This window comes from Vicugna pacos, chromosome 11, assembly GCF_048564905.1.
Source record: "Vicugna pacos chromosome 11, VicPac4, whole genome shotgun sequence".
In the NCBI taxonomy this organism is placed as follows: domain Eukaryota; kingdom Metazoa; phylum Chordata; class Mammalia; order Artiodactyla; family Camelidae; genus Vicugna; species Vicugna pacos.
Window position 1 is genome coordinate 3,977,868 of NC_132997.1, and position 23,963 is coordinate 4,001,830.

Consider the following 23,963-nt stretch of genomic DNA (forward strand, 5'->3'; position numbering starts at 1 on the left):
TAGCCCAGTAAACTGACACTAAACTTCAGATTTACCAGGTAGCCCAGCAAAACTTACATCACTAAACCGACACTTATCACACTTAGATTTGTGACTTAACTTGTTAGACCAGCTGTGGTTTTCCTTCACAGTGTCACTTATCTTTTCTATTTTTCTTTTTTGCTTTTTTTAAGTATTTAATCCAAATTTAATATCAGGGTTTTTTGGGAAAGAAATTTCTCTTTTTCTTTTCTTTGGTGATCTTTTATGGGGGCAGGTAATTAGATGTATTTATGTGTTAGTGGAAGCCCTGGGGCTTGAACCCAGGACCCCGTGCACGCTAAGCACACGCTCTACCACCCGCCCCATCATCTTTTCTTTTTGGTTTAGCTGCCAAGAATCCTACAGCTGAATTTCTAGTCAGCCTTTAACACTTGCTCTGACTTCATGGAATCCATTTTTATGAGTTTATCTCCCCCTGGTTTCATTTAAGTATTGAATCTCCATTTTCTCTTCACTCTCAGGTTTGCCTTTTTGTTGTTAAGGTTGTTAAGCTGTTTTTAAAAGAACTGTTTAAATTCTCTTTAGCAAGAGGCTGAATGTGAATAAATATGTAAACAAACAGCACAATTAAATGCTTTTATACATTCTAAGCTATTTAGTAGTTACTTAAAAACCGAATTGAATATTAAAGTGATAACATTTTAGAAATATTTTTTAATTTTTTAGAAAGATATAGCTGATTTAAAATATGATATTAGTTTCAGGTGTACAATAGATGCTCCATTTATAGTTACTGTAAAACATTGTCTGTATTCCCTGTGTTGTAAGATACATCCCTCTAGCATGTTTACATTTCATGTTGCAGATTTTATAAGAAAGTTGGGTAACGCAGAGCCTGGGACATGGCTGTGTCTGACCCAGGTTCACGCTCACCCTGCCTGTCAGAGCTCAGGCCTTCACTCCTTTCTGCAGGGGAGAGAGTGGAGGCAGCTCTCATCAGTGCTGGCACCACCCTCTGAGTGGCAGTGACAGCAGTGATTGTGTGTGGAGGTGCAAAGTGTTTTTCCAAGAGCTTTATATGCGTTTCTGAATTTAATAATAAAAGCCCTCCTGTGAGGAAGCGTTTTAAGCTTTTAATGTATAATACATCTTATTTTGATATTGATAGATTTCAAACCACCGGAAAATTTACAGGAGTAGTAAAATAAAAGCTTAGATACAGTTCACCTTAAAGGGCACTATTTGACTTTTTGTGTCTGGCTTTTTAGCATAAAGTTTCAAGGTTCATCGATATTGTAGCCTGAATTAGTACTTTATTCTTTTTGTTTGATAATATCATTTTCCTTTTTTTCGTTTTTGGTCTATTTAAAAATATTTTCATTGAAGTCTAGTCAGTTTATAATTTTGTGTCAGTTTCTTGTGTGCAGCACAACACTTCAGTTAAATAGGAACATACCTGTATTCATTTTCATACTCTTTTTAAACACAAGATACTATAAGATATTAAATATATTCTCCTGTGCTATACAGTATAAACTTGCTGTTTATTTGTTACATACTCAGTATCTGCAAATCTTGAACTCCCAATTTATTCCTTCCCACACCCTCTCCCCTCTGGTAACCATAGTTTGGTATCTATGACTCTGTGTCTGTTTCTGTTACGTAGATAAGTTTATCTTTTTGTTTCTTTCTTTTTTTTTTAGATTCCACATGTGAGCAATCTCATATGGTATTTTCCTTTCTCTTTATAGCTTACTTCACATAGAATGACATTCTCCAGGTCCATTGATGTTGCTACAAATGGCATTATTTTATTATTATTTTATGGCTGAATAGTATTCTATTGGACAAATATGCTACAACCTTTTTATCCAGTCATCTGTCAGTGGACATTTCGGTTGTTTCCATGTCTTGCTATTGTAAATAGTGCTGCTGTGAACATTGGGGTGTAGGTGTCTTTTTGAATTAGGGTTCCTTCTGGATATATGTCCCAGAGTGGCCTTGCTAGTTCATATGGGAGGTCAATTTTTGTCTTTAGAGGAACATCTATACACTTTTCCACAATGGCTCCACCAAACTGAATTCCCTCCACAGTGTAGGAGTGTTCCCAATTCTCCGCAGCCTCTCCAGTATTTATTGTCAGTGAACTTCTGAATGATGCCTATTCTGACTGGTGAGAGGTGATACTTGATTGCAGTTTTGATTTGCATTTCTCTGATAATGATATTGAACATTTTTTCATGTGACTACTGGCTATTTGTACGTCTTCATTGGAGAAATGTTTCTTTAGGACTTCTGCCAATTTTTGAATTGATTGTTTGTTTTTTTTCATATTAACTGTAAAAGCTGCTTACATATTCTGGGAATTAAGCCCCTAGCAGTTTCATTTATTGCAAATATTTTCTCCCATTCCATAGGTTGGTTGTCTTTTTGTTTTGCTTACTGTTTCCATAGCTGTGCAAAAGCTTGTAAGTTTAATTAGATCCCTCTTGTATATTTTTGGTTGTTTTTCTATTGCTTGAGTAGACTGATCTAGGAAAACATTGCTGAGATGTATGTCAGATGTTTTGCCTATGGTTGCTTCTAAGAGGTTTATAGTGTCTTGTCTACATGTTTAAGTCTTTAACACATTTTTAATTCTTTTTTGTGTATGCTGTGTGGCAGTAGTCTAGCTTCAATGATTTACATGCAGCTGTTCAGTTTTCCCTACACCATTTGCTGAAGAGGCTGTCTTTACTCCATTGTATGTTGTCACCTCCTTTGTCAAAGTTTCAATGACCAAAAATTTGTGGTCCTATTCTTGGTAATTTTGTTTATCCGTTCATTGATGGATGGATATTGTTAGTAATTGTTGGCTACTCTGAATGATACTGCTATGAATATTGATGTGAAATTTTTTATGAGAATATGTTTTCATTCTTTTGGCTGTACATTTGGCCCGCCATATCTGTAGTTTCCACTACATGGATCCAGATGGCTGATTGTAAAGGGACTCGAACATCCTTGGATTATGGTTTCCAGGGTGTGGGGTTCCTAAAACCAACCACCCAAGGGTATTGAGGGATGACTCTACATATAGGAGTGGAATTGCTGAGCCATATAACTCTAAGCTTTTGAGGAAATACCAGACTTCTCCAAAGAAGCTGCACCATTGTCCCTTTCCCCTGGCTGCATATGAGGTTTCTCTGCCTCCTGAATGACATTTGTTATTGTCCATGTTTTGGCTATAACCATCCTAGTGGGTGTAAAATGAGATCTCATTTTGTTCTTGATTTTGCTAGTGATGCTGAGCATCGTTTCATATGCTTATTGGCCGTTTGTATATCTATTTAAATTCATGGTAAATGTAAAAATTGTGTCTATTTCCTTGTATTGTTCAGTTGAAAGCATTCGTTATATATCCTGGATACTACTCTCTTATTAGATACATGCTTTGCAAAATTTTTCTTCTATTCTGCAAACTGTCTTTTCACTATATTTTTTTTAAACATTAAAACAATTTCTTTACAGGGGAGGTAGATAGATGAAATGATTTATTTTATTTTTCTTGCTAAGCACGCCCTCTCTGACTTGAGATAACAATTTCCCCTGTCATTTCACTTTCTTGATGATGTCCTTTGTAATAAAAAGATTTTAATTTTGATGAAGTCCAGTTTATCTGCTTTTTTCTTCTATCACTTGTGCTCTTGGTTTTGTATCTAGGAAACCAAAGCCTATCCTAGGCCCAAAAAGATTTATACTGTGTCTTCTTTTAGAAAGTTTATAAGTTTAATTTTTACATTTCTGTCTGTGATCTGTTTAGAATTAATTTTATTTGTTATATAAAATATGGGTGTTCAGATTCCAGATTGATTCTTTTGCCTGCAGATACCCAGCTGTCCCTGCACCATTTGTTGAATAGACTATTCTTTCAATGGAGTGTTTTTGGCCCCCAGGTGGAAAACTGTTTGTAAATGAAAGTTTTCCCCGTGGGTTTTTGTTGTGTCTCTTAAATTTATTTATCCAAACTTATGCCAGTTTCATACTGACTTAGTGCTATAGAATTTTAGTACACTTTAAAGTGAGTCCTCCAACTTTACTCTTCTTTTTCAAGGTTGTTTTTGCTGTCCTGAGCCCCTTGCACGTCCATATGAATTTTGGGTTCAGTTTTTCAATTTTTGCAATGACGTTAGCTGGAATTTTGATAGGGATTCCACTGAATATATAGATCATTTTGAGGAGTCTTAACATTTTTAATAATATTGTCAATCATTCCATGAAAATGGAATGTCTTCCATATATGTAGATCTTTTAAAATTTATTTTGGTAATACTTCAAAAAGTTCAATGTACAAATCTTGTAAATTTTTGTTAAATGTATCTCTCACTTTATTCTTAATGCTGTTGTAAATGGAAAGGCTGAGTTTCTTATGGGTGGTACTATATATCAATCTTCTTATTTCTAGAATTCCTTCACAGCAAATACCCTAGGTATATATTTGCTACATAAATCTATCCACAACTATTCCACGCCCCGTGTTATAAGAAACCAAGACCCAAGGTAAGCTACTTGAAAACACCTATGTGGAAGTGAGAAATGAGACCCATGGGTGGGGCTTTGTGCAGATGATACAGAGAGCTTATTCAGAATGGCTTCTTCTTAATTCCTTTTAAACAACCCTTTCAGTGTATTTAGTCAGATACATTAAGATTATGCCCTTTTGATGTGTGGAGTAGCTAAGACTATAATTTTCAAATAAATTCTAGTGAGAGTGTTGTACTTGAAACCTAATTTGCATCAATCTTTGAAGATTTATATTTCAGGAGATTTGACTAAAGAACACCTATCTTTATTCTGTAACGAGGACTAAATGCTCAAGCAACATGTAAGAGTTTGAGCAAACTGCCCCCGCCCCGTAGTGCTGGGTAGCTGCAGCTGTAAATGGAGTCAGCGCTTACCTCTCCCAGTACGCTAGTGCTGATCTTCTCAAAGTGGTTCGTCCAACAGTTTGTCAGTAGTCTTTTGGACAAAGTCATAAAACATTGATTGAAGGTTGCTAGAATGCAATATATTCTTACTAATATTAAGTAAGCACACATTGAGTGCTTACTGTATGATGGAATTGTCCCTCAGCCTCACATGAATATTATTTCTCTTAAAACCTCATATATTTCCTTGTTATTCTCACTTTACAGATAAGGAGACTGAGAATTAGGTCTTCTCTCTTTTGGGGGGAGCTCATTATCAATGATGGGAAGTTGTAAGGAAAAAGATATTGATTCATCATGAGAAAACATTTTTGTGAGAGTCAGCAATGAAGAAGATGAACACTGAAGAATGTGATCATTGTTCGAGTGAGACAAGCCCTGGGTTGTGCGGAGTCAGCATCCCTGTCCTGGACACGGCACGTGTAGAGCTGCGTGGTGGGTGAGGCAGCGCGGCCACGCAGGGAACGCGGATGCTGGGGTCTTAGGCTGTGCTCAAGCCCGGTGGGGCTTTCTCCTAAGGGCAGTGGACCATCATTGACAGATTTTAAGTAGGAGAGTGGGGTGCTCTCGTAGTTCACATTTGTCTTGTAGAATGCTTGGAAAAGTTTAGAAGGCTTGGCAGGAGGTGATGTGATGAGTCAGAGTAGGGTGGCTGTGAGGTGTAGCAGTGTTCAATTTTCAAGTGGTTTTCAGGCCCAGGGTTGTGGCTTAGTAGCCGTGTCAGTTTGAATGACACACGCAAGGAATTGAAACAATTTATCTAATCAATTGAAGCAGTGATGTACCCAATTCCCAGGACTGTTGTGGAGATCCAGAGAGATACACTGTGCAGTGTGCAGCGTGGTCTCCAACACAGAGTCAGTGCTGAGTGAGTGCCAGTGAGTATCTGGTAGGTCAGTTTAGGGTGGTGGTACTCTGTGACTGAGGATATCTGGTCCCTGAAGGAGGGGTCCATTCACATCTGTGAGTAATGGGCCTGAGTTGGGAGATGCAGGGAGACCTTACCCCCCGACCAGAGGCCCTGGGCAGGACGGCTATGGGAGGAGCACCGTGAAGTCAGCTCTTTGCAGGTTGAGTTGGGAGTGCCCTTGAGATATCTAGGCAGAGTCACGAGCTTAAATAGGAGGTCTTGGCCCAGGCTGTGCATTTTCCTAAAATCTCAACTCCTGAGGACGCCGAAGTATTGATCACTGAAAGTGAAGTCATACTTTAAAGCACAAATGAATAGTAGTATCATCACTGTCAACAAAGCTCACGTCTATTTATTCATCACTCACTTTGCTAATTGGGTACTTACAGAGCTCACTTCACCCTCCTCCCGTGGGCTCCGGCTCCACAGAGAAGAGCTGGTGTGTCTCCTTCTTTTCCAGAAGAAGACACATTTAGCTTGTAGCCTTCTGTACCTTGCCAGACTTAGGATATTAGTGTGTTGGTTTAATTGTATTTTCTGTTGGCCATGTCCTGACATTAGAGAAATTTTACCTCATGGTCATGTTTCTATTAGCTGTTACTGAGACTTGCTGATCTGATACATAGTGTATGTATTATATTAACTTTGTAGAGTAGTTATCATTTTTCTGCCTTTGCCCTTTAATTTTGTTTGCCCCTTCAGTGTTATATCCTTTTTGGGGCCTTACTTTTTTTTAATTAAATAATGTCTGTTAGCAGTTAAGAAAACAAAAGCAAAGAAAAAATGCACATGAGAGCTAAATTTAGAAAATGTCTAGTGTGTTTTCTGTCTCGGCAATGGAGGGTTGTAGAACCTCTTGGAAACCTTCATTAGACAAGTTTCTTAAAATGCTGATTGAGAAATAAAACCTTCCTTCCTCATCTTTCAAGCTGCACAACTAATTGTCAAGAAAGGGGAAATCCTCAGAAACCAAGACAAACGAGAAAACAGGGATTCTGGGAGATAAGTGAGCGTTAGAATCCGTGGTGTGCTGGTTGGCTCCTGAACTGATTTTCAGTTGCCTTGACAGGAGGGCAGGAGGTAAGCCCCAGGCCTCTCACATTAGGAGCTGGATGGGTGATCATATAATGGGCCTAGCCCATCCTGAGAATCTTGGTTTATTAAAGGGTGAAAGGGGAAAAAAAAAATTCCTCAAGACAAGAAAGTAAGGAAAGTCAATTTTGTTGGAAGAGGGGAAAAATAACAAATCCAAAATAAGGATATAGTTTAAAGCTGTTCTGGCATGAGAGTGACCACAAACTCCTGGCAGAAAACCACAGCTACTCCTTGATTGATAAGTTGTGTTTTGAATGAATCAGTGAACAGCTATTCCGAAAAAGGCCTCCAGAGTCTTGTGGATCAAGATACTGGACAGCAAACACCTCTCTTCCAAGGTCTCATTCAAATAACCAGAATGGTTTTAAAGGAAAGTAGCAATAATCTGAGTTCTATTTATTGACATTACTATATGCTAGGAATTCAGAGGTGACTATGTAGTTTTCTCCTCTTTTATGGACCTTACTTTCTCTTTGGGGAGACAAAATGACATAGTTGGGTATCTTGGTGGAGGGAGGTGTTAGTCTGTTGCAATTAGCCAGGAGAGGAGATTAAGAAAACAGTGAAGGGTGGGTGAACTTTTTAGCAGAGGACAGTCTTGTTCACTTGGCTTTTAATTACAGGCTCAATGAGCTGTCCCTGGAGGGAATAGATCTTACGGAGGATGGACTTAGCTCAGGTCTCTTTGGAATGGACAAGGGAACCTGGAGTAAGACAGTCAAATCTGTGCAGACATTAAAGTTCACTTGAACGTGCTCCATCCCTGAGCCAAAGATAGGACAAATATGCAGCACTTCTTGAGGACAGAGGAGTGGTTTTTAAGGTTCTTCAAGAATGAATCTCAGGGAACCGAGATGGCCAGTTGTCAAACTGAGACTTTGCTCTTTGGACGGTGTACCCATCAAGGGTATTGGCCTTTTATATGTTTCCATTTGTCTTTAATACATGTCTGTTGATGAGGACGTGGGCACAGGTGTTTGACACCTTGTCGAGGCGATTTTGGATACCTGCCTAGAAGCACGGGCACAGATGCCGCTGCGTCATACATCTTGCAGCCCATCCCTTTCCCCAGCTCCGTAATCACGGCAGAGTGGTTCCTTGTTGACCTGTCCATCTCCTCTGTGACATCATAACCCATGAAAAGACCGGAGCATATTAACTTGGCTTTGTTAAAGTCAAAGGTACAGATCAAATATGGAGTCAGATTTGTTCTTTCCTATTTTAGTAGTGCCATGGAGAAGGCAGTTTGGGCAGCTTTTTGTAGTGTCCTGGAGGCTTTCTCTCTCAGCTTCTGGGCGCCTCTGTTGAAAACCCTTCATAGCTGTCTGGCCTGCTGGAAAAGCACTCTGCCTGTTTTACCCTGAAGATGTGTTCTGTTTATAAACTCATCTCTACTCCTTGGAAAACAACTCAAGAAAAACTCAGTTGGTTTTTCACTAGCCATGGGCAGGGGTGAGATAAACCGTGTTATTATTTCATAAAATAATAGTAATAATAGTAATATTAATAGTAGTATCAGTAGTAGTAGTAATAATAATAATAATAATAATAATATTAAAAGAATTCTTAAAACACGACTGCACATTGGAGAGAGTCAATAAATGCTTTCTGGCTTAAATCAAAAGTGATGACTCAGTGATTCCATGGCTGCTGTATTTGCTATGCTAGTTACTCCTTTGTTCCATTACACATTTTTTTTTAACTGAAAAAGAAATACAAGCAAATGGTTAAAAAAACTCAAACAGAGCACAAAAATACACAAGTGAAAGAAGTTTTCCCTAATCTTCTGTTCTTTCAGCCCTCTCTGGAGATGCCACTGTTTGCTATCCTTTGGGTGCTGTTCCAGATATGCTTTGCACATTCCCACATATGTATGTAAATTCCTTTAAAATTTTAGTTATTTTTAACTTAAAGGGATTTAAATCCTCAAGTGGCTTCTGGCCGGGTAATAGAACAGAACAAGTCTGACTCCATATTAGATCTGTTCCTTTGAATTTAACACTATGCTCTGTCTCCTAGGCTTCATCTTGCTTGTAATCAATGTTGCCTGGAACCTGAAATATACAGGAGAGCCTATTCTGAAGGCTCTGACCTTTAAGGATATTTAACACTTTTTCATTCATTAAAAGATAGCAAATTGCATAATAGAAAATAACTTTTGTTTTGTTGGAGGATTGCAGGGATCTGACCCACGCAGATAGCTGCAAGAAGAAAGGATTCTAAGAAGAAGGAATTCCTACACTAAGAAGTTTGCAACAACCAAGCACACAGGAAAGGAGCCTGAATTGTGACTTGGGGAGATGGTTTTCCAGGACATTAGTTTGCCATCTAGGTCTACAGAAACTTGCTATTCCGTGCCCCAACATCTGGTCTCCCAACTTATTGTCCTGTCCTGCACTGAGGAGAAAGAATTTCGACTTGGTAACACTCCTATCTACCTAGAAAGCTGGGCACTGGAGCTGAGTGTTATGGAAACAGGCCAGCCAAGAAAAGCACCAATCGGGGTGTTGGGTGTACTCAGAAGTATTATGCCGGTGGGCTCAGAGGGGCTCCTGCTCCGAAGTTCTGAGCACCTCCAAGACGTGCACATGAGGTTTTAAAGGCTTAATTACAAGTAAGGGGGAATTAGCCAATAAGGCTCAAAGAACAAAAAGCAAGGAATCAGTACACTGGAGCTTATCAATTTGTAGTAGATCACATTACTGACACTTGTTGAGCTTGGAATTACGAGTTAGGTTGTTAGCCCAATAAACTGACACTAAACTTCAGATATATGAGATAGCCCAGCAGAATTTAGATCATTAAACCGACACTAATCACACTTAGATTTGTGACTTAGCTTGTTAGCCCAGCTGGACTTTTCCTTCACATGAGGACAGCTCTCCCACACCCAGGGAACTACTGTGAGCCCTTGATGTTTCCACTAGGGTTGGGTATGGTTTACCCAGGAGGGATGGGGACTATGCACCAACACTCAGGCAGTCTGCTCTGTCTGGGGCTCTGATCTTGTACCATCCCGCTCCCCGCCAGCCCAACACCTGGGACAGTGGAGCTAAGGCAGTGATCCTGCCTGCCTGTTTCCCAGCGTGTAAAAGGGGATTATGTACCTTTCCCAAGGTAGTTCTGAGCGACAACACCTGCGGGTGCTTGGTTCTCAGAGCAAGAGAAAACCCAGGTCCGCGTGGGGGCAATGGGTGTGATCCCCATAGGGCTTCTGCAGAAGCATCGGATGGAGGGCTGGATCAGGGAGGTAAAACTTGAGCTGCGGGACTTGAAGGGTTACAGAAGGGTACAGAGGCAGGTCTGCCGCCTAGGGGTGCCCCAGAGGTAAAGCTTTTTCTCTCCAACTCCGCTAAGACCCTCCCCTCTCCAGATCCCTCCCTACTCTCTGCTCATCGTGTCCATCTGTATCTCTCCAATTTTCCCGTCCTCTCCACCCGCTCCCATCTTCTCCCTCCCTCCCTGTCCCACCTTCTCTCACAGAACCCAGAGAGGATCGCTGGCCCTCCTGCGCATGCGCAGTCAGTGCCAAGTGGTCCGCTGGTTGGAAGCTCCATATCCTAGCCGGGGATCGGGCCCAAAGTTTTCTCAACTCTGTCGCCCGGTAGGCCTTTGGTTCCTGTCTGGGGCCGGGGCCTCTGGCTGTGGAAGTGCAAGGTGGGGGGCTCCCGGAAAAGTGCTCAGGCGGTTGCGGGAGGGCGGTCCGCCTGTCACAGTCCCCAAGGGCGCCAGTCAGCCCGTGTTCAGATGAATTGCTCAGGCCAGACCCCTCTACCCGCGCCACCTGCCCCGACGCCCCGGCCACAGCTGCCAAGGGCCAGGTGTGCACCTGCCACCTCTCACCCAGCCGGGATCCCCTCAGTCCGCGGCTGGCGTCCCCTTCCCCTCTCCCGCCCGCGAGTCCTCTCCTCCCTGGCTTCCTCTCCTTGGCCGCCGGCCCGTTCACGCCCCTGGGAGGGCTGTGTCCGGGCAGGCGGGGACTGCGGACTCTGACGGGGCGGGGGGCTGGGGCTGGGGCTGGGGCTGGCCTCCGAGCAGGGCTGCAGCCCCCGTCCCTCCCCTTTCCCTCCCCCCCGGGGCAGCCCTCCTCTCCCTTTCCGGCTCCCGGAGGACCAGCTCAGTGGCGCGGGCACTGCTCCCTGGGCTGAGAGCCTCAGGCTGTAACGCCCTGCTTCTCCAGTTGGAGTCGGGAAAAGGGAGTCTCAGTGCTGAGCGAGCTTCTGTCTCCTCCCTCAGTTTTTCTGCTGCAGGTAAGTACCTTGAACACTTTCAGGTGTTATCATGGCTGTGCTTGTTGATGTCACGTGTTTTTATAGTGAGAGTGATTACAGTGGTGAAAGCAGGGCTTGGTTCTGTTAAAAATGAGCTGAAGGCATGAGGCTGTGACATCCTCCTTCCTTCCCTCTCCCAGGGTGAAAGGAGTGATCCTCGATTTTAAAAAGATAGTTACAGTCCCTAACTAGCCCAGCCCAGCTAGTGTGTGTTAAGAGGAACAGCACCACCAGAGGCCTTGGAGACCCAGGGATATTGCAGTCCTAAAGAGCTCCTGGCACTGTTTGGTTTGTTTTGGTTTTTTGTTTTTCTTAAATTGTGTGATAGACTAGTGGTATAAACAGAAAAATAATTGTCAAGAAATATTTCTTCATGTAACAGTGTTATTGTGATATAGTTCACACACCATGAATTCCATCCATTTAAATGGTACAATTCCGCAGCTTTTAGCATATTCACAGTGGTGCAACCATTATTATTCCAGAACGTTTTCATCACTTCATAAAGACCAGTAGAAATGAATGACCTATCCACCCCTCCCCAGTGGTGGTTCTAAAGAAATTTCTTGGCTATTCCTGATCATAAATTAACTTGTTACATTCCAAGAAAAATCTGGTAGGAATTCTAATCAGAATTGCAATGAATCTGTCTATCAAACCTGGAAGAATTAATGTCTTTATGGCATAAACTTCTTCTACCCATGAATATATCTGGGACCCTATCTTTTCATCTGTCCAGTGCCTGGCCCATGGGAAGTCCTCACTACTTGTTGTACTTGTGAATGATGAGATTCTATACATCGTTAGTTGCAACTGTAGCCTTTCACAAAAGAGAAAAGTAACCTCAGGGAAGCAAGTGACTCTCTGATGGTCAGAAAGAGTGACAGCCAGTGCTGAAGTGATCTAGTGGACTTGGTGCTTGCAACCAGAATTCTCCACCACATACAGTTAAGGGGATTAGAGTGTTCTTTTTTTTTTCTTAATGGCGTTGCTTTTATTTTTACTTATTTTTTTAAATTATTTTTTATTTAAGTGTAGTCAATTTACAATGTTAGTTTCAGGTGTACAGCAGAGATTCAGTTATAAACATATGCATATATATATATATATGTTTTAGATTGTTTTTAGTATAACTCATTACAAAGAATTGAATATAGTTCCCTGTGTTATACAGCAGGTCCTTGTCATTTATTTTATATTTACTAATTTGTATCTGTTAATCCCCCCTTTCCTGCCTGCTAAACACAGTTTACTTTCTATGTTCATGAGTCCATTTATAGGAGCACTGTTTTTCCTAGTAATATATGCTCTTTGGCTGCTTTCAGTTTCAGTAATTTCATCTTATCTGTGGGTGCTTTTATTCTGGTGGCCTTTATGTGGTTTGCACATGTGGTAATAGAGATCTGTATTTGGGAGAAATTCAGGCCTCTGTAGTCCCTGGTACAGAGTGCCCACTGAATTGATGCTTGAACTGGGAAAAAGGCACAGTAAAGTTTGGAATTTCAACTATGGTTGAGAATTCCAGGGTTCTATAACCTGTTTAGACAACCTTAATATTGGCTGCACCCATACTGGGTAATTTGGTGGAAATTCATGGTATGGTGGTGTAGAGACAGGGCCTTGTATGCTTCTTCTCTTTCTGTTTTATTACACTCATTATCCTGGGCCTCCCAGATCCACCCCCAGAAGTGCCCAGGGCTGGCTTGGTGCTGCGCTGAGGCAATATTTGTTAATAAGGCCCTTTCCTCTTCTCATCTGAGCCTCCGGTTCTTTCTCTGCACAATGAGGGCTAAGACTTGATAAGCAAGACTTTTAAAGCCATGTTTCCTTTGAGAAACAGAAAATGCAAATCTCTCCTCTCAGCCCAACCCTTTAGATTTTGATAAGTCCTCCAAGGAGTGACATAGCTCTTTGTGGAAAATGAATGTGATTGTGATCCCAGGTGAAACAGAAAAGACTCTTCAGAGATTGATTGCAGGGAGAGGGCAGGAAAGCGGCATTATGTCACACTTTCTAGTGTGAGATCTGGAGCAGGGGCTTGGATTTAAATATGGTGACTGACGTGGCCTCTCTCTAATCTTGTAGAATGTGATAAACTTCTCTACCTCAGTTTCTTGATGTGTCAAGTTGGGGTGATAATATTTTAAGGCTTTTGTGAAACATTATACACATAAGCCATTTGTGTCTCGGTAGAAACCAGACCTGCTAGGGATTCAGGGATTGGTTTTAAAAAATCTTGTCCATAGCAGACTGTCTGTGTGTATTTTAAGTTCCTGGAGGGTGAGGGTGGGTCTATAGCCCATCGTGGGACAGGTGGCCCATAGTTCTCTGTGCCCCAGATTACCCCTTCCTCCCCAGTCCTCTTCCTCAGTCCAGGATGAAGTTCCCTTGTAGATTTACTCAGAGGTCTTGTGGAAATAGCTTTTCATTTTATTGTTTCACCAAGAAATTCTGCCATCATGATCTCTTTGGTCAGGCTTTGAAGGGCTGCCATCATGATATCTAGTAAGAATTCTATGGAATTGGGAGTTTCTATTTAATGAAAAGGAAAAAAAATTACAAATAGAAAATTAGAACAAGGGTGGTTTCAGGGGCTCTTTGAAATGGACACCATTAGCTTTGTTAGCTTCAGGTGCTGTGGCCTGTTGCCACGAGGACCCATTCTCTTGCTCTGAAGTTGGAGGTACCAGTGGGTTCAGTGGGAATGATAACTGAGTGTATCTCATGGGCTGGGCATTGACCTATTTGTACTGTGTGTTCCTAATTTGACACAGTGAGCTTACCTAACCTCAATAACCTCTTTAAAAAATTAGACTTCTTATTTTGAGATGTAATGTAGATTCCCATGTGGTAGTAAGAGATTATATGGAGAGGGCATATGGACCCTTTGCCCAGGTTTCTTAACGGTTCCATCTTGCAGTGTTGGGGTACAATTCATTACTTGCTCACTAACAATTTGAGGTTTGTGTTATTGCCGTTATTTCTATTCATGATTAAACTGGGGCTTAGAGAAGCACACAGGCCTACCCAGGTCACCCATTTTGTTAGTGCAGAGTCGGGTGAACGTGGGCTTGGGATTTCCAGGCAGTACCATTATGATGGTCTGTGGCAGGGAGCAGCATTCACTTGCTTGTTTATTCATTCATTCAACAAACATTTATTGAGTAAACTCTGTGGGTCATACGCTTTCTTTGGCTTATCTGATTATTCATCACTACTGAGAATCAGGCAATGTTTATATTTTTAATCTGAGAAAATTAGCTCTGAGAGGTTATAACCCCCCCAAAGGAAGTATAGCTCATTAAGGAGGGATAGTACATTTGTACAGTCACCTCTTTTTATGCAGGTGGTACCCTAGACATTTTACATTTGCAAACATCCGTAATTCAGATATATTCTTGTAAGGCAAGGATTTTTTTTTTAATTGAAGTATAGTCAAGTTTACAATGTTGTGTCAATTGCAAGGTGTTTTTTGACTTTTGAATTAAAAAATACTTTTTCAGGAGGGTAATTATGTGTATTTATTTGTTTCATTTTTTAAAATGAGGTACTGGGTTTTGAACCCAGGACCTCGTACATGGTAAACATGTGCTGTACCACTGAACTGTATCCTCTTCCCCTAGGCAAGTTTTCTTATCCATTATTATGAAGCTTAGGGGTTCAAATAATTTGGATAGAAATCCAGATCTTTTAATCCTACTGTGGTCCTTTTCTTTATATTCTGCTGAAGGGGTTTGGGGAAAGCATTTTCTTTGTTCATTTTTTATTCAGCATTTTTGAGCAGTGACTTTGCATCAGGGCCTTGCTAGGTGCTTGGAAATAGAAAATAAGAAATGACCCTTCTCTGCAGAGGCAGGAAGCCTAGACCAAAAGCTGGGTAATATGATCTGAGATACATTAGCCATGTGCAGACTCTGAGGACAAACTGTACCCCCGGATTTGCTTTGGCTTCCCTTGCCTTCTGGCTGGTACACACCAGGTCACAGCAACCCAGATGGGCCCGTAGCACACAGCAGATTATGTACCTCCATCTCCTCACCCCTCTCGGCAGGGCCAGCAACATGAGCATCCCTGACTACATGCAGTGTGCTGAGGACCACCAGACACTTCCCATTGTGTTCCAACCAATGGAGATCATCTCAGAGGAGAATTTCTTTTGCATCTATCAGCTACTCACCTCGGTGAGCCATATCAGCCCATGCGGCTCCCAGTGGACATTCTGTATCCACTACAGGCACCACTATGTGCCTGAGAATGGGTGGAGCGTCTTCCAGACACACCGCAAAGTCGTGGGCCTTGTCACCATTACCAACTGTCTCTCTGCCAAGGCCTTGGAGAAGCTGCACGTGCAGAGGGGCTGTATGGCACCGGGCTTAATGACCCTCAGCTCTTTGTCTTTGTGCTGCATGGGGAGGTAGCCGAGCAGCCGTTCACCGACGTGTCCTTCAATCTACGAGGACTGCAGGGTGGTGGAGAAGAGGATCGAGGACTTCACTGACTCACTCTTCATCTTGCTCAAGTCCAAGTGGCTGGATGGTGGCCACAAGAATTTTGGGGCAAGATTCCCCTCATCTGCATCCCTTTTGAGAAGGAGACACAGACAGCAGGTAAGTTTACCTGGAGGCCAGCCCACCCTGGCTGTGTGCCGGATTTCTTCCCTACATCCAGAAAGGGATCAGCAAGGAAGAAGTCTGTCTTGTAGCCAAGGGGGGAGGGAGGTGCAGCCCGCCGGTTTACAGACATTTCAAAGTGAATCCGCCTTTGTTTCAGAGAGATCCTTTTAGGGTTAGTGTGGACACTTACTCCCGCTTTACAGCCAGGACCATGGTGGGAACCCTGGAGTTGCTGTCCAATAAATTAGCCAAAGCCACTGCTGCTAGGAGCACTGGGGAGGTGGCTGGACTGAGCTGAGATATGCTGTAGGTCAAATGCACATCAGACGCTGAGGCTTGTCTAGCAAAAGTATATAAACTATCTCTTTACTTCCTACATTGATTACATGTCAAAATGATAGTATTTTGCATACAGTTGATTAAGTAAGATCTGTTCTTAAAATCAGTTTCTAGTATTTGTTTTTTGTTTGTTGGTTTGTTTCTTTGTTTACTATTTTAAACGTGGCAACTGGGAAACTTTCTTTACATGGCTCTCATTTCATTTCTGTTGGGCAGCCTGTCCTGGGACAGTCTCATCCCTTTGCTTTTGGATGAGATGCTTAACCCCGAGAGGCGGAACGAGGCGCTGGTTGAGCTGGGGCTGGAGCCGGTGTCTCCTGCCTCCCAGACCCAGCACCTGTTCGGCTCAGGCCCTCTCTTCTTGCCCGACAGCCACCATGCCATGTTAGGACATCAGAAACACCGCCAGGGACTTCCGAATGAACTCCTTATGCAGGGAAAGGCGTATCACGGTGTATGGGACAGAGCAGGGAAATGTTCATTCTCAGTTTGTCCCTGTGATTAAGTCAAAGGCCCCACTTTGCCTCGGAAGTACAGACGAGCTCTTTTGGGCTGCCTACCCCCCCACCTTCTGCTCTGTTTCCCAGTGTATCTATCGTGCTGTCCCTCGGGCAGAAGAGGGTGAGATGTCTTTGCCGAGAAGTGGTCCCCCTTTGCTGGGGAGAGTTAGGGAGGCTGTGTCCCCCCGTCCTACGGCCTCTGTCCTTGAGTCTGGAGAGGGCTCATGGTGGTCCCACAGGTGACGGTCGGAGAACCTGGCACATGCTGCTGGGCCCGCCGTGAAGGCAGTGCTCTGTGATTCTTGAACTTACCTAAGATCAGATCCTACTTTCTGGTTGTTGGTAAGTTGGAGGAGAAGATGTTAGAGAATTGATAAAAAGAATGTCTAGACCAGCCCTGTGAGTGAGAAGAGAAGTGGACCCGAGTCCCACCTGCGAGAGCCCACCTAGCGGTCTCTGGATGAATTTTCTGTTCCTCCCAGATATACCTGTATGGCTTAAGGAAGGGGAGAGGCTTGTCGTGGCCATGATCTGTGCTTGTCCTCACAGGGTCCTGTGACCTACATGCCCGCACTCCCCTTCTGCTTCTTGGGGATGTGCTGGTATGTTTAGGAGCCTGGGCACTGCTGAGGGCATAGCTCCCAGCACCGTGCTACACCGAGTCTGGCTCTGTTCACCTCACCTGTCAACACCTGCTGAGGCCCCAGGCATTAGTCAAGGTAGGTGCATCGGTGCAACGTAAGCAGGGACCACCTTCTCCCCCTGGACAGACTGGTGAGTGAGCATTGGAAGCCTTGAGCCCTGCCCCAGCCCCCACGCCAGTGCCTCCTCTTTTGTCATAGGAGTCACTGGTGACATTTTTACTCAACAAATGCTTGTCTCTGAGTCTGCAGAGCCACCAAAGAATGACAGCTTGTTTTTGTCTTTTGAAGTCTGCACTTGGGACTTGGCGGAGTAGCCGGATGTGTACTTAGCCCACAGTGTTTGACACTGTCACCATTGATTACCCAGAACCTCATGTACCAGGCATGGCTCCCGGCATCAAAATACAGCCGCGCATTAAATCTCCCTCCTTGTGGGTCTGTCTGTCCTGGTACCATAAGAGCTCAGCCAGTATCTGAACGTCAGTGAGATAACGCGGCCAGTGAGCTCGGGTCAAGCACATTCTCCTCCAGTCACTTTTACCCCATTGTTGCTTTTAGTATTCCACAGTCATTAGTTTTTTAAACAATGATTTGGTGCAGGAGCAGAGCCTAATTCTCTCCTGCTACTCTTGGTGGAAGTGAGTAAAACGGTCCAGACTGAAATGCGACCACAATTTGTAGCTCAAAATCTGCCTAGACGCTTATAGGTGGAATTTGGGTTAGGGGCGCTGACCACGTTGGGGTCGTCCGGCAGCACCGCTCCCCTCAGGCCCCTGCTTTCCCTGGAGCAAGAGGTGAGGGTGGGTTTCACCATCCCCGCGTTCCTGGCCTCACACACTCACGTAAATTCTTGTACATGCTGTCAAAATCATTTTTGTTCTTGTGTGTTTCTAATTTCTCTTGTTCCTCTTTTCCTTTTTCTTTATTCCTTTTTCACTTGTACTGCCCAGTGAGCATGTTGTTCCATCTGAAAATGTGGGCTGTGCACATCCTGCATTGGAAATAGCCAGATTGCCATCCGTGCTGTCTCAATCGTTTTAAAAAGCAAAAACTTAACAGCTGTGTTGATCCATGTATTATCCTCGTCATTTTGTATTTTCTTAATTTTTGGACTATTTACTTTGTTTGCACATTACCCACTGGTTTTTGATACCTGTTAAAATCCTTGCTTTGAGGAACCTGTTTGGTCCTCCTTTTATTTGGTGACAAATGCGCCCTTATTAAATTTGTTTCATTGTTTTGAAGAAGTGAGATGCGAATTGATTTAGGCGGCTGCTGAGGGATTCTTTTCATGGAGTATTTAAAATTGTAAAGTCAAATTCTGCGGCAACTTGCACGATTCCTGCTTTTATACAAATGTGCTCGGCACGCGGTTCCTGGCTGTCGCTGTGTGACGTGCGTGACGGCGCTTCCTAGCCGGCGGTCACTGGTGAGGAAGTGGCCGGCTCGGGGGTGAGCATCTGCAGGGGACGCTGTTGGAGGAAGCAGTCACCGTTTGGTTCTTTAATTTTCTTTTTTTGCATTCAACTTCCCCGTGCCATTTACTTTACTTTGCCTTCATAAAGGGGCTGAATTGGGTCTAAAATCCATGCCACTCTTTTGTTCCGTTTACGAGGCTGGTTTTTCTGAGTATCAGGAATACATGGCCTTCTCCTAAGTAGCTGGCTCACCTGGATCTGTTGGACACAGGGACAGCTAAAACGGCCATAGCTTCCTCTCTGCTTCAGCCAGTGGGCATTCAGAGCTGGGTCTGTGGTTTGCCTCAGCAGCCGTGCAGACCTCCCTACCCAGGGATTTACTTTTAACCCATGTTGGTAGTAAATAGCTGAATCCGTTTCTGTTGCAGCTGACGTCCACCACTGACGGCCATGTCATTAGTTTGTGGTAGTCAGTCTCCAACACCCCAGACAACCGTGAAGGAAGATGATTTGGCCGACGTAGGACCTTGGATTCTCACCCTCACCATGGTTCATCTCACCCGGTGGAAGGGCGTGGCCACCACCATCATGCTGACCATGAGGCCTTGTTTCTCCTTTCATGCTCTGGTCCAAATGTGGACACTTCATTTTTCACTGAATTTGTCTCACTTGAGACAGGCCAGAATATCTGAATGAGTCCATCACATTCTGGGTGGTGAACAGAACAGAAGTAAGTGTCGCAAGTAGATGGAGTCTAGGCTGTCCGGGTTGGCAATTGCAGGCTGGGATCTGTGATGGCCGGGCTGTACCCTGGACACAGGCCTTTCCCGTGGCTCCCGTGAGCCCAGGAGTTGGAGTGAGAACAGCCTTGCCTGGGTTCCCACATCCTCATCTGCTCACTTTCAAGTGTGTCTGCTAATTAGGAGCTCCCCCAGACCTCGGGCCCTTCAAAGCTCAGACCACGGGAGAACCTTGAGTCCCTTCTCCTGGGCCTCCTGTGTGAGAATCCAGTGCCTTCTGAGGTGGCCAGTGGCAGGAGATGCCTCCCCCGCCGGGGAGCACCCTACGGAGGACTGTTACTCAGTGCACCATGCTGTGAGCTTGTGGGGTTCCGGCCATGGTCCCTGCAGAACCACACTTGAGATGGACTTATTGTCATAAATAACAGGACTGATTGCAGGGCAGGGCCGGGGGGAGGGAAGAGTGGAAATTGAATGTGACCTGAGACAACTAGGTGGGTGCTGGGGCTGTTACTAAAATGGGGAGTCTGGGAGATACCTGCCAGGAATCGAATTCCAGAGTAAATGGTGGACATGAGGCATTTTTAAGATGCCATTTTTCATCCAAGTTAGGACTTCAAAGAGGCACTCGGGTCGATGAGCCTGGGGCTCAAGTGAAGGAGCCGGACTAGAGATACACGTTGGGAGTCGTCATTCTTTGCTGGTGTTCACAGCCTTGCATGTGAATTAGATCTTCTCGAGGGCTGCAGACTGAGGCTGAGGGGGGGCAGGGCTGTGCCTGGGTTGGAGGAAAGCCCAGACCATGCAGCTTTGGTGTGTCAGTTAGCGGCGTTTCCCATTTTCAGAGCAATGCTATTTATCCTTAAGGGGCCGGGGGGTGGGCAGGGCCAGCCAGGAAGAAATCTGCAGGGAGGGTCGTGGCCACATGTGCGTCTTGGGAAGGTGCAGAGGCTGCAGGGTCTGGGAGGGTAGAGCCCTCAGAAGCTGAAGTTGGAGTGGGGAGTGGGGAGAATGTAGTCACAGTCACCTGTGAGGGAGGGAGGGAGGCCTAGGGAGTCCCCACCCTACCGGACTCTCTTTCCCATGAACAGAAGGCAGTCAGACAGAGGATCTGAGGTGAGAAGGGATGGGCAAAGGGAGGGGAGCCAACCTGGAGAATGGTGCTTGGAAAGTTCTGGAGTAGTCTCCCTGAAAAATAGAGTTAAAAATACCCAGACTCTTAAGAACATTGTTAGTGACTTGGGAGGAGGCAGTTGTTTTTCTGGCCTCCTAAGGGTAAGGCATGTATCCAGGGATACACAGAAGATACGGGTAGTCTGTTCTGGGGGCTTGATCATTACCGGGGGAACACTGCAAGTTTAAAGGGGGAGAAGGGCAGCGGAGGGAAACTAGCCAGGCCCCGTGTCAGGTACCAGTCGGCCGCCCTACTTGCGTATTTCATTCACATCCATGCCTCCCAGGTGGGCGGTGGCAGCCCCCTTTTGCAGATTGGGAAGCCTTCTCAGAGGGGTTAAGGAATTGGTCTGTTTAGCGGCTAGTAAATGCTGTAGCAGGATTCCCAGGTGGGCGGTGGCAGCCCCCTTTTGCAGATTGGGAAGCCTTCTCAGAGGGGTTAAGGAATTGGTCTGTTTAGCGGCTAGTAAATGCTGTAGCAGGATTCAAGCAGGGCCTTGTCAGACTTCAAGGTCATGTTCTCTCTACTGTTTCCAGTACTTCCCTGTTATACCTGGAATGGTGAAGTGGGTCAGCTTTGGAGCCTTTCAGAAAAAGTATGATTTAAGTGCCTCAGGACTGTTTCACAAAGCTCAGCATTCTTTGATGATTCTGAAGCACGCAGTGCTTTTCGCCCCACAGAGGTAACGTCTAACTCCTTTGAAGATGACGTGGTTGCAAATGATGTACAGGTGCAAAACCAGACTTTGCAGCTTCTGAACGGAAACTCTCCAGTTCTCCCTTGGTCAGCTTTCTTCCGCGGGATGTACATGTGCTGCAGCGTAAGCCTGAGCTTTCCATATGGAGTGAGTGTTTAATATCCAAAGTTAGCATAAAACGGTCAGATGAAGAAAACCGACGTTGACAATTTATTTTTGGGTTCCGTTAGTCAAGATATACTATCAGTTAATGACCCATATAGCAAATCAAATTCAGTATAGTACATTGCATTTCTTGCTTTCTATTTAGAGTTCTCTTACAGAATAAGGTTGCCTGCTTTGGAACATCAGCTCCACCACCACGGCACCTATCAGTTTGTTGGTGTGATTTCATTTACAGAGTGAATCTAATCTGGGCTTCCTAAGCCCCAAACACTCCTGTGCAAAATCACGGACTGTAGCCATCTGTTAGTCACGCAAATACTTCTAAAATTATATGATTCCAGAAAAGAAAGAAGAGAGAGAGAGAGATTGCCTTTATCAAATTTCCTTTCAGTTCTAACTGCAAACTGTTGTTGAGCAGCTCTTGTTTCCTTTGGATATGAATATATACATTTCTTTGCATGTAACCTAGGTTTTGGACTAGAACACCAAGTTCTTGCTGTCCACAAGCCACAAAAATAGTAGCCAAATTGGACACGTGTGAAATAGTTTATACTTTTTTATGAGAAAGTATCCTTGAATTTGGGACTTGGGCTGTGATTTTTGCATTTTGATTTCCCCATCCTTCTTGTAATCTCTCACTCCTTCCCACGTGGCCCCCAAGGGTTCGTGGTCTTATTAGGAGCAGGCACCCAGTTGGTCTCCATATATTGCTGCTATAGATAGAGCCCAGACAAGACCTAAAGGACATTATCAGAGAGGACTTCCTGGAAGAAATGGGCTCTAAATTCAGTTGTGAGGACAGAGTAAGAGTCAGCCAGGAGGAGTCAAGAATGTGGCTCAGGTCGCAGGTGCAGCCCAGGCAGAGGCCTGGAGGCTTTTGGCGTGGGGACCCGGGGAGAGTGCCCTATGCAGTCCACGGTGGAGGGAGCCCCTGCTTGGGAGGACACTGGAGAGAGTCTGGGGTGTAGGGCTTTGGAATAAGTTGAGTTTTACTAGAACTGACACAGTAGGCAGTGAAGGGTGTCAACAGAAAGTGACCCTCAGGGAAGGTACTTCAGGTTTTGCTTCTGATATTCTACAGACAGAAGGATCGGGATGGGCGAGAGCAGGTATGTCAGTCCCTTTGAGACCCAACCCGTCATTCATTTATTCATAACACGTGCACTTCTGTGAGTATAGGGGAGAGAGGGTATAGCCACGATAATAAGCAAAATGTATTTGCTTCTTGAGAGCTTAGCATTGTCAGAAGTTGACTTAGCCTAGAAAGCTCTAGGAAGAGAGGAACAAATTATGGAGGTTGGAGGGAAGGAAGGCTTCCTTGGGAAACAGTCAAAATGAGCCTGGAGGCAAGTGAGAGGGAGGAGCATGTCAGGGGACCCCTGAGGTCACTGGGAACCTGTGTACTGAGGTGAGGCTGGGCAAGCAGGGTCTGGGGTGGGGCTAGAACTCTAACAGGGAGCCTCTGAAGCATTTGAAGTGGGGTTGATGTAATCAAATTTGTGATTTGGGAAGGCTGCCGTGGCTCTGTGTGTGTAGCGGGGATGAGGGGGTAGGTGCCACCAAATGGGGGATCATTAGAAGACCATTCACAGGCTGGAATATGGGCATCGGGGCTACTTGGGGACGGCAGGGGCAGTGTGGATGCCGGCTTTCTTTATGGGGGGCTTGTTAGCGGGGCCGCCCTAGAGGCACCTTGTGGCTGGAAGAAAACTGATGGAGGCTGCCAGGTGGACTTTCGTCTTCTCTCTTTCCCTTCCTTGTTTGATTATCTTAGCTCAGCCAACATTTGGAACAAAAGAGCTAATTTCCAGGGTTGCCCAGGACTTTGTTGAGCTCGTTCAAGTGAGATCTGATTGGATTTAGGTTTGTGTTCAGATCTGGATGTTCACTTAGCTAGAAACGTCCTGTCATTTCGATTTCCATAGGGGTTTTTATTCTTGACAAAGATTGCTTTCTTGGTGAGAGGAAATTTAAAACAGCTGTTGTCTTTTTCAAAAAAAATCATCTTTTAAGAATTTTAATATTCAAAAGAATACGAATATATAAAATATTTAAGGAAGTCTTTGGTGTAGTTTCTTTGCTTTCTGAGCTAATGTGGAGTTAGAGCCTTTGCATTACTTAATAGCATATCCTTGTCAGTATTTAAAGAGCTGTTAGTGAGCGCCCCAGGTCCCACCTCTCAAAGAATCGTTAAAGTTTGCTCTGAAATAGTGAGGTCATAAAGGTCTTGTTTTCAGAAATCAAACGGTTTATAATACACAGCATAACTCCATTTATAAAATAATAATAAGTTCAAAACTAAGAAAGTGGAGGATAAATGATTTTTTAAAGCCTAAACATAAATTTTCTTGTGCTAATGTTGCAAGTGGAAATTTTGAAAAGAAAAATCCTACTGCAATATCATCTATTTGGAATACATATATGAGTTTCACGCTTGAAAAGTATCTG

General features: G+C 44.1%; 1 protein-coding gene across 3 annotated transcripts in view; it reads left to right on the forward strand.

Annotated features, from left to right (window-relative positions):
• Window positions 1-23,963, forward strand: part of LOC140699574 (trafficking protein particle complex subunit 9-like) — a 133,859-nt gene that overhangs the window by 69,092 nt on the left and 40,804 nt on the right. Inside the window, exon 3 of one of the 3 annotated variants that reach the window (XR_012077773.1) lies at window positions 15,277-15,301. The exons of the other annotated variants lie outside the window; for them this stretch is intronic. The gene's annotated coding sequence lies outside the window, so the exon portion shown is untranslated. Of the gene's footprint in view, window positions 1-15,276; window positions 15,302-23,963 lie in introns of those variants that run through there. 3 annotated transcript variants of the gene reach the window in all.